Genomic DNA, 11112 nt, shown 5'->3' with positions numbered 1-11112 from the left:
CGCCCTCACCCTGAAGGTGCACAGCTCCGCAGTGCCGTCGGGGTATAGCTTACTGGCTCCTCCCAAAATCCTGGTTTTCTCTGAGGAAATCGTGTTAACCCACTACTTGAGCTGGTATTGGTGAGTCAGTAACCGAATTAACCATTTCAAGAAGCATATTAAGAAGCTTACAGCCGAGACCGGTTTGGCTCAGTGGATAGAGCGTCGGCCTGCGGACTGAAGGGTCCCGGGTTCGATTCCGGTCGGGGGCATGTACCTGGGTTGCGGGCATATCCCCAGTGGGAGATGTGCAGGAGGCAGCTGATCAATGTTTCTCTCTCATCGATGTTTCTAACTCTCTATCTCTCTCCCTTCCTCTCTGTGAAAAATCAATAAAATATATTAAAAAAAAAAAAAAAGAAGCTTACAGTCAAATGTATTAATATAATAGTTTTTCTTCCTCACGATTTTTCTGGGATGGAACCGATACTGCTGTCATTTGATGGTTATGAGTAACGGATGGCCTGGGGGGCGGGGGGGGGGGCGGCGACAGCAGGGCAGCCATCTGAGCAGCTTCCCAGGAGGCTGCAGGGTGACCCCCAGGATTGTCCCCACAGGCACTGGGGAAGGGACCAGCGGGGAGCACAGATGCAGTCCCCGGCCCACCCGTAGTCAGGTGACAAGGAAGGTACTTGTAAGTCAGTCACCGGGAACAGGCCACGGGCCAGACGACAGGCCATGGGCCAGGGGACAGGGAACAGGCCACAGGCCAGACAACAGGCCACAGGCCAGACAATAGGCCATGGGCCAGGCAATAGGCCATGGGCCAGGCAACAGGCCATGGGCCAGGCAACAGGCCATGGGCCAGAGCAGGTGCGGCCACTGGGAGGGCGGGAAGATCTGCCGGTCAATCTCCCCCATGAATGAGCGGGCTGCTGGTGGCTCTCAGCTCTCGCACCCTTGGGGCTCTCTCTGCAGGGGCGCTCTTGGGCCCACGCAAGGGCCTGATGGGCTCAACTATGTCCACCATGCCGCCCAGTGCCAAGGTGGACAGAAGCTCTGGGCGCTGGCGGGGCTCCGAGCTCTGCTGCAGCCCCAGCCGCTCAGCTGCCAGGCGGGACTGAGGGAAACGGGACCTTGGAAACCGAGGATATAATTCAGTGAAAATAAAGCTTCTACCGCATCTCATCCTCCCGTGGAAGTGCTCATTCCAGCAGCACCCCAGGAGCAACAGAGAAAGACCACCCATGCACCTCTCTGATAACAAAACTATACATACATACTAGAGGCCGGGTGCCCAAAATTCGTGCACTGGGGAGGGGTCCCTCAGCCCAGCCTATGCCCTCTGGCAGTCCAGGACCCCTCAGGGGATGTCTGACTGATGGCTTAGGCCTGCCTGAGCCCGGCTCAGGGCTTCTGGCTGAGCAGAGCTCCCCCGTTGGAGCACACTGACCACTAGGGGGCAGCTCCTGCATTGGTCAGTGCGCATAATAGTGACCAGTCATTCCACCTGTCAGTCAATTTGCATATTACCCTTTATTATTATATAGGATATGGTGACGTGGCCACACCAACCATTCATAATGCTGCTGACAACGAAGGGCAAATGGGAACCAAACACTCTGGTCAAAGAATATATTCAACAAGAAAAACTGAGTTTGATTCAACTTGATTTGGCTCATTATTTTATTTTATTCATTCATTCACTCATTTTATGTTTACTTTTTAAAAATACTTTTAATTGATTTCAGAGATGAAGGAAGAGGGAGGAAGAGATAGAAATGCTAATGATGAGAGAGAAGCATTGCATCCTAGTCTAAGCGGCTGCCTCCTGCACACCATCTACTAGGGATCAAGACCACAACCACCCCATGACCGCCTGGTTCATAGCTGATGCTCCGTGACAGCCACACTGGCGAGGCTGGGCTCATTATTCTAAAGTCTGGACCTCGGTTTCCTCATCTGGCACCGGAGAGTCCTTGGGCAGCCGGGCGGGGGCTGTGGGTCAGGAGCACCAATGTCCCTTGGCATGTCCACGAAGGTGAACTGCCACTGGGGCAAAACTTCACTGGATAAGAGGGAGGCTGGCACGACACAGAGAGAAGGGCTGGGGCCTGTGTTGTGAGCATCGTGGAAGCTCAGAAGTGGCCGTGGGAATGACATTAAGAGAAGTGAAAGGTGAGGGGACAGGAGAGAAGACTCTGGCTGCAGGTGATCCACCAGTGGCCCTGAAACACAACCAGAGCAGTGATCAGCACTATTTATCATAGGCCGTCCCCACTCCCCAAGCAGCCCCCTCCCGGCCAGCAGGCACCCGAAGGTCCCCATCAGGACAAAAGTCCTTAACACAGGATTTCAAACCAAAAGTCCAAACTTCTCACCCTGAGTTAACGTGGTTGAGCCAGGCTGGTTGGAGCATCCTCCTGTGCACCAAGGGGCGGTGGGTTGGATCCCAGGGTGGGACCCATACAGGAGGCAATGGATGGACATCTCTCTCTCATCGAGGTTTCCTCTCTAAAATCAATAAAAATAAACAAAGAAGTACATTTGGTTGATCAAGTGAAAGTGTAAATATTACCTAGGGAGACTAAAATGCAAGAAAGTGCTTGATAGGGGACCCAAGAGCCTGAAAGAGAGGGCTATATAAAGGCTGGGGGTCTAAAGATGGGGTACCACTTTGTCCCTCATTCTTTTAACAAAGTGATACTATCATGTAGCCCTTGCTTTTGCACACCGAGGAGGATACTGGGAGAGCAGCACAAAGTCCTGCCCTCAGGGCCTGACCTCCTATGCACAGGCCCTGCACAGTAGGTATTATTATGGATTTTGAGAGAAAGCCAGAAACAGGCCTAAGCATTTTAGGTACCTTGTTTCACGTAACTCTCTGTCAACCCCATGATGTGGGTGGTATAACTCCCAGTTTACAGTTGGAGAAGCTGAACCTGTCTGCCCAAGGTCACAGGTCTCCCCAGGACAGTAAGCCGGAGGCTGTGGGCAGCAGGCAGTGGTGCAGCTGAAATTTGCATCTGAGCTTCCTTTATATGTGAAGATGCAGGGTCCTCCATATTTTGAAATAGGGATATTAGGAGTCCTGAAAGAGCCCCAGTAATTCTGGACTCATCATTATCCCTCCATGCAGAGTTCTCTGCTAGGGAAAGAGAAGGAAGGAAGGAAGGAAGGAAGGAAGGAAGGAAGGAAGGAAGGAAGGAAGGAAGGAAGGAAGGAAGGAAGGAAGGAAGGAAGGAGAGAGGGAAGGAGAGAGGGAGGGAGGGAGGGAGGGAGGAAGGAAGGAAGGAAGGAAGGAAGGAAGGAAGGAAGGAAGGAAGGAAGGAAGGAAGACTTTAATTGCCAGGCTCGCAAATGGTGTGTCAAAAGACAGCTGCTGGTTCCAAAATGGCCACCACCGCGTTTTCCTGCGGTCTGAGCAGTTACTTAGTTACCGGCCCCCAGCAGTGCCGCCCGGACTGCACCGGGGCAGAATAGTGCCTGGGCCTCCTTCTCCCAGTGATAGTTCTGGCAAACAGTGGAGGAAAGAAGTAACCAGGGCATGAGCATGCAGTGAGCGCAGCAGTGAGTGTGCACTGAGTGTGCGGTGAACATGGCAGAAAGTGTGTAGCTAGCACAACAGTGAGTGTGCAATTAGCGTGGCAGTGAGTGTGCACTGAGTGTGCGGTGAACATGGCAGAAAGTGTGTAGCTAGCACAACAGTGAGTGTGCAATTAGCGTGGCAGTGAGTGTGCAGTGAACACAGCAGTGAGCGCGGCAGTGAGTGCAGCAGAGAGTGTGCACTGAGTGTGGAAAAAATATCCTTTCTCCATTGGTGCCCACCTCCAAATTGCCATAGCACAAGTCTTCTTACCCCGACCACTCGGTCAGCACCAGGACCAGGACGGCATGGCTTAAGGCAGATGTTATAGGCCGTTTGACTATCTTACTTCCCATTAGACTCGGGACCGGGGGTGGTGTTTGCATGTCTCCTGCTATATCCCCGAGTCTCACATAATGCCTAGCACTGAGTAAGGAGCTCAATAAATATTTGCTAAAACAATGAGTGAATGAATGAACAAAGGAATCCATAGAAAGGAGAGAAGAGGAGAAAAACAGGTGGGAGAGGAATGCGCTGAAGCAGGAAACAGTGGGCACAAAGTCGCATTCCATGGGCATCTGCAGGAGGAACTGGGCTCTGTGGATGGGGGACCCAGGGCTGGCGTGAGGGCACACAAAAGACGCAGAGCTTAAAGAGGGGCTTGAAATGCCATCACAAACAACACACCCTTGAAAGGTACAATTCATCTGTGCCAACCAAGCCCAGAGTGTCAAGGGATAAAAATTAAATAAGTAAAAATATTCAGTAATAATAGAAATGGCGATGTGTTAGGTTGGCCGACAGCTGTGACCACAACCCCAGCATCTCCGTGATGCATGGCAATAAATGTTTCTAGTTCATTCCCCTCCCAAGAGGGTTTTTCTGGTTGAGTGGCTCCGTCCTACGCAGTGTTGCAGGGATTCAGGAACCTTCCGCCTCTGGGTCCACTATCACTCCCAGCTGTGCAGGTAAGGAAGCTGACAGAAAGGCAGGCCTGGAAATGTGCTCATCACTCCTGTCCACATTCCATTGGCCAGAACTCAGTCTTGTGTCCCTGCCTAGCTGATGGGGAGGCTGGGAATTGTAGTCCAGCGGTGTGCCCTGGAGGAAAAGGAGGCGGGGGTTGCTGAATGCAGCCACAGCCCTTATCTAATGACCCCCATGTGCAGTGAACATGGAGTGAGCGCAGCAGTGAGTGTGGCTGAGAGTGTGCACTGAGTGTGCAATGAATACAGCAGAGTGTGCACTGAGTGTGCAATGAATACGGCAGAGTGTGCACTGAGTGTGCAACGAATACGGCAGAGTGTGCACTGAGTGTGCAATGAATACAGGAGAGAGTGTGCACTGAGTGTGCAATGAATACAGCAGAGTGTGCACTGAGTGTGCAATGAACATGGCAGTGAGCGCAGCAGTGAGTGTGCAGTGCACAGAGCAGTGAGCACAGCAGTGAGTTCGGCAGTGAACACGGCAGAATGTGCATTGAGTGCAGTGAACACAGCAGTGAGCAGTGAGTGTGCAGAGTGTGCAGTGAACACAGCAGTGAGCAGTGAGTGTGCAGAGTGTGCAGTGAACACAGCAGTGAGCAGTGAGTGTGCAGAGTGTGCAGTGAACACAGCAGTGAGCAGTGAGTGTGCAGAGTGTGCAGTGAACACAGCAGTGAGCAGTGAGTGTACAGAGTGTGCAGTGAACACAGCAGTGAGCAGTGAGTGTGCAGAGTGTGCAGTGAACACAGCAGTGAGCAGTGAGTGTGCAGAGTGTGCAGTGAACACAGCAGTGAGCAGTGAGTGTGCAGAGTGTGCAGTGAACACAGCAGTGAGCAGTGAGTGTACAGAGTGTGCTGTGAACACAGCAGTGAGCAGTGAGTGTGCAGAGTGTGCAGTGAACACAGCAGTGAGCAGTGAGTGTGCAGAGTGTGCAGTGAACACAGCAGTGAGCAGTGAGTGTACAGAGTGTGCAGTGAACACAGCAGTGAGCAGTGAGTGTACAGAGTGTGCAGTGAACACAGCAGTGAGCAGTGAGTGTGCAGAGTGTGCAGTGAACACAGCAGTGAGCAGTGAGTGTGCAGAGTGTGCAGTGAACACAGCAGTGAGCAGTGAGTGTACAGAGTGTGCAGTGAACACAGCAGTGAGCAGTGAGTGTGCAGAGTGTTCAGTGAACACAGCAGTGAGCAGTGAGTATGCAGAGTGTGCAGTGAACACAGCAGTGAGCAGTGAGTGTACAGAGTGTGCAGTGAACACAGCAGTGAGCAGTGAGTGTGCAGAGTGTGCAGTGAACACAGCAGTGAGCAGTGAGTGTGCAGAGTGTGCAGTGAACACAGCAGTGAACAGTGAGTGTGCAGAGTGTGCAGTGAACATGGCAAGAAAGGATTTGTCTGTGGGACCAGCGATCGGGGGTGCCCGCTTTTGCGTACTTGTTGCCTCGGCCTTTTTCTCCACCTGGAAAGGCCCTTGGTAACCAATTCTCAGTGGGGAAGCAGAGGACAGCCAGCGGCTGCGGGCAGACCATGAGCGCCTCCTGGCCCTGGCAGGGGGGGGCTGGGTGCCCTCAGTGGTTAGAGCATCAGACCCACCAAAGGGTCTCAGGTTTGATTTCTAGTCAAGGGCACGTACCTGGGTACGCGTTTGCCCCCTTCCCCTGCCCCCTGCCATCTCTCTCCCTCCATCCCTCCCTCCCACAAGCAATGGAAAAATATCCTCATGTGAGGATTAACAACAAAAAGATCCTGTGGGGATGCTGGCGAGAAGTGAAGGTGCCAAGGCCATGGACAGGGGTGGAGGAGAGCGGGGAAAGATGGGGAAGGAGACTGTATTCCTGCACCGTCCTAGTGAGCGGGGAGCCACGTCCAGCCTGAGCTGCTTCCAAAGCCAGTGGGCAGCCCTGATGGAGGAAGACTTCTTGTGCTGAGCTGACCTTGGCCTCTGAGGCTGCACTAACTGCACTCCCCACCTTCAGCATTTCGTCCAAATCTGAGTAGTTCATTCCTGTTTCGAGAAGAAGGGAAAAAGAAAAACGCCTAAGTGCCCGATTCACAACAAGCTGAGTGCTTTTGTTTAATATAAAAACCAGATGTGCCACTACAGTCGGAGGCAGCTGGAGCCCTACATGCTGACACAGACCATCTGATGCACACCCAGGGGCGGGAGCGGGGCAGAGGCCAGCGGGTTAGGCCAGAGCCTTTCAGTGGGCTGCTGGGTGGGCTGGATCTGCTGCTCAGCGGGGAGCCTTCTTTGATGGTGACAGAGCAGGTGAGGACAGGCCTGGGGACCCCACAGGCCGCCCCAGCGCCTGCTTGGAGCGCACCAACACGTAGAGCACGTTCTTGTCTTCATGCGGCAGCGGGAGAGGCAGGGTCTGGGGCTCTGCGTGGGCAGCCATCACAAGGAACGCATGGTGCCTCTGAGGGTTTTGGCGGCCTCGTTGGCTCCTTTCCGAAGCCGCTTGTGGTTACACCCCTGCTGAAGGAGGCTGATCTTTTCGATGAGGGGAGCATTGCGAGAGGGAGGCCTTCAGATTTACATCGGCCTCAGTCCAGGCTGTGGTCCCAGGGCCTTGCTTCTCCTCAAGACCCTGAGCACTTTTCTTTTTTTAAATTTAATTTTGTTTTATTTCTTAAAGTATTACAAAGAGTATTACACATGTCTCCTTCCCCCCCCTTGACATTCCCCCGCCTTCCCCCACCCCCCAGTGTCTTGCGTCCATTGGTTATTCTTATATGCATGCATACAAGTCCTTCGGTTGATCTCCTACCCCCGCCCCAACCCTCCCCAGGCTTCCCACTGTAGTTTGACAGTCTGCTCAATGCGGCTCTGCCTCTGTATCCATTTTTGTTCATCAGTCTATAATGGTCCTTATTATCCATAAGTGAGTGAGATCATGTGGTATTTTTCTCGGCTTCCCAGGGGCTGTCTCAGCCTCACCGGGACCATCTCAACCCCACAGGGGCCGTCTCAACCCCACTGGGGCCGTCTCAACCTCACCGGGGCCGTCTCAACCTCCCCGGGGCCATCTCAGGCTCATGGGGGCCGTCTCAGCAACACGAAGTTTGGCATTCTGTCTTTTGTTGGGCGGCTCCTTGCTGAACAAAATCTCCAGGCGTTCTTGGTGGCTGAATATCTGGTATGCTTGCTTGGATTTCGTTTTCTACTTAGTGCACAGACTGCTTGTCTGCCGTCTCCTGGTGTCCCATGTGAGACTGGATCTGGTGGACCTGCTTGTGCATTTGCTGGTACAGTGGTTCTATGTCACCGGCCCAGTCGTGTCCGGCTCTGGCTTCCTCCGAACCTGATTCTGCTTCTTGAGTGTGTCCCTTATGCATGCGAGGAGTTGAAATCTGCAGTTTGTTGGGTTGGGCTGCAAAAGCACAGGTGGTTCCTTTTGTGCCACTGGCACAGCTTGGGTGGGGATGTAAATTGAGTAGGGCGGGGCCTCCAGGAATCACCAGGGCGGAGCAAGGGGCAATGGCGTCTCCGTGACTCCTCCCCTTTCGGCTACGAGTGCCAGCGAGCAGCTCCACGAGACAGCCACCCTCGCTCTCTGGCCTGTTGCAAGGCCGTCCCGCCTCTCCCCGTAGGGGTCTGGGACCTCAGAATCCCTCCCCAAAGAAGCTCAGTGCATTCGAGAGTTTGTAGCCCCTTCCGATTGAAAAAAACCGCGCATCCAGTTGCAGCCAGCCTGGTGCGTGACTCCGTACCTCCGTTCTTGGCGCCTCTGCACATCCTACTCAGTCTCAATGCTCTTCTTTCTTTCCTTCCAGTTGTAGAGCTTCCACTGGGACAGCTTTCCCCTGGTTCTGAATGATAGCTATTTGTCTTATAGTTGGTAGTCTCAATGTTGTTGTGGGAGGCAGCATGCACAGGTCTGTACCTTATGCCGCCATCTTGGTTCCCTGAGCGCTTTTCTTTATGAAAGATGAAAATATCAGTAAATTTTAGGATAGTAACAAGGAAGGTACAAAAATGACAGGAAAACTTCACCCTCCGGCAGGCGTCATTGGCTGCTGTGTTCCTCGGTGTCTGCACTGTCACTGACATGAGGACAGCGGCCTGAAGAGCCGCCCTCCTGGCTTGGCCCACGAGTGCACAGCCCAGCCCATCGATGCCACATTGGCCACGTGGATATAAACTAGAACATCTTTCAGTCAGTCACTGCGTCTTCATGGGATATGCAGACACATTTAAACACACAGCTGCTGTGAAAACAGGGCCACAAGGTGGAAAAGATAATGTCCAACTCCTCGTGAATGTGTCGCTAGAGGGAGTCCCAGGAGACAGCCCTGCGTGAAGGAGATGACAGCATCTCTGAGTGGCCACTGCACAGGGAGCCTCCACGCCCTCCCTCAGGAGACTCTCGCCCAATGCGCCGGCCCCTCCCTTCAGAGAGGAGCTGCAGCCCAGCGCCCCAGCGGGGTGAGCGCCTCCTTACAAGTGCCAGCTCTGGGGCTAGAAAGCCTGGCTCCCTAGAGCCTGTCTTTGCACAAAGTGCCCAACTGTGTGTAGGGCAATCTATCAGAACTTGTTAAAACCACAGGCACGTATGCTCTTTGTGACCCTTCCTCCCGCGTAGAGGCGGGGTGAGCTTTGCGGGCTCACCAGGCGGGTGCACCAGGCGGGCGCACAGGGCCCACGCTTAGAAGGAGACAGGTATTGGGGTCCTCAATCACCTTTGTCACAGCCTTGAAATTCTTAGTAACGTTATTTTCCCATGAGTGCTTTGTAAGTGAAGTCCAGTGGCATAGCAGCACAGGTGTGGGGCCTGGAGCCAGGGCGGGAGTGGTTTTGCCTCCCACACCTCTGAGGCCCCCTGGACTGGTTCCAGGCTGCCCCCCGCCGCCCCCCCCCCCCACTGCCCGCCCTTTACAAGGGAAGCAATGCCACCTTCTCTGCTGGTGCCTCTCAGCAGGGACGTGGGCCCCGTGGGGACGGGAGCAGTCAGGCATGCGCACTTGTCTTGCCCTGTGGACAAGTGTTCACCCCTAAGTATGGCTGTGCCTACAGAAGTGCAACATGAATAGCAACAGCAAAGTCGCCATGACACACCTCGAGTGGCGCTGCCGCGGGGAGGAGGGCTGTTTCCAGGCTTGGCGCAGCGTTTCGTTTTGTGCTGGGTCCTCGGATTAGGCAGCCACCAGGAGCCCGATGCTCACTGCCAAGTTCCACGTGAGGCAGAAGGTGGGAAAGGGTGTCCTGACACCCCCCCCCCCTTGTGCTCTCGGTGCACGGACAGCTGAGACTGGAATTAACTTCATCAAGTCAGGGGCTTGGTCTGTCTTGCTGCAGGTTTTATAATCAAGGCCTAATGTAGAGCTTGATACATGGCATCTGCTGTTAAGTATTTATTAATATAAATTAATTGAATACATTTGTATTTCAACCTAATAAATTGATACCTAAAAATTTAAACAACCTAGCCCTGACCAGTTTGGTTCAGTGGATAGAGCATTGGCCTGCGGAACGAAGGGTCCCGGGTTCGATTCCAGTCAGGGGCATGTACCTTGGTTGCGGGCATATCCCCAGTGGGGGGTGTGCAGGAGGCAGCTGATCAATGTTCCTCTCTCATCGATGTTTTTAACTCTCTATCCATCTCCCTTCCTCACTGTAAAAAATCAATAAAATATATTTAAAAAAACATACAGAAGAGAAACCAAGATGGCGGCATAGGTAAAACCGGAAATTGCTGCCTTGCACAACAACTTCAAAAACACAACTAAAAGACAAAACAGACATCATCCAGAACCACAGGAAGGCTGGCTGAGTGGAAATTCTACAACTAGAAGGAAAGAGAAAAGCACACTGAGACTCAGAGGAGGTGCGGAAGTAAAGTGCAGAGGTACAGAGGCACACGTGGAAAGGGCTGGTAACTGAGGACGTGGCTGTCTTTTTCAATTGGGAGGGAGTCTCAAGCTCCCAACTGCTCTGATCTCCAGTTCCGGGCGAGTCTCTGGGGACCCAGAGTCATAGGGGGAGAAACTGGACAGTCTGGCATCAGTCAAAACTTGAGGGCGGCTTTCTCTCAGAGGTGCTTGCAGCGATTACTGGGACACTGAGACCTGGGGCCTCTTAAGGCAGGACTGAGGAACAGCCATAGCTGCTAGCTCTGCCCTGTTGATCCCCTGAGACCCTGCCCCACCCAAGCTGTGAGCAGAAGCTTTTGCATATGAAAGGCCTGGCCCTTTGCAATGTGAAAATTACCTAACAAACTGCAGCTGGGTCAGAGAGACCCAGAACTTCCAAAAGAAGGCCCAAGGCCTCACATCAGCTTGCATTGCTTCACAGCTGGGCCTCATCTGGGCACCTCCAAATCCCAAACAAAGAAGAGGAATCTGCAGATATCTCCGTAGCTCCTGCTGGGTAGCCTCAGGCAGAGGCTAAATTAGCACCTCCTTAGAGATCCAAGAGCCAGTGTACCCAGTGGTCAGAGTGGGACCATCCAGATTACAACTCCTCACATCCATAAGGGACACACACAGGAGGCAGACTCAGTGAGCACCAAAGCCCCACTGAAGCAAGTCTTGCCCCAGGAGGGTGTCTCCAGCACAGAAGTTCTCCCAC

The 11112-nt window shown here is 53.3% G+C and overlaps 1 pseudogene; it reads right to left on the bottom strand.

Annotated features, from left to right (window-relative positions):
- Window positions 1-886: 886 nt before the first annotated feature.
- Window positions 887-8280, bottom strand: LOC118679490 (annotated as a pseudogene).
- Between the last annotated feature and the right edge of the window lie 2832 nt (window positions 8281-11112).

Source organism: Myotis myotis, unplaced genomic scaffold (genome assembly GCF_014108235.1).
Source record: "Myotis myotis isolate mMyoMyo1 unplaced genomic scaffold, mMyoMyo1.p scaffold_m19_p_26, whole genome shotgun sequence".
Lineage (NCBI taxonomy): Eukaryota > Metazoa > Chordata > Mammalia > Chiroptera > Vespertilionidae > Myotis > Myotis myotis.
This window is presented reverse-complemented; position numbering and strand designations above follow the sequence as displayed.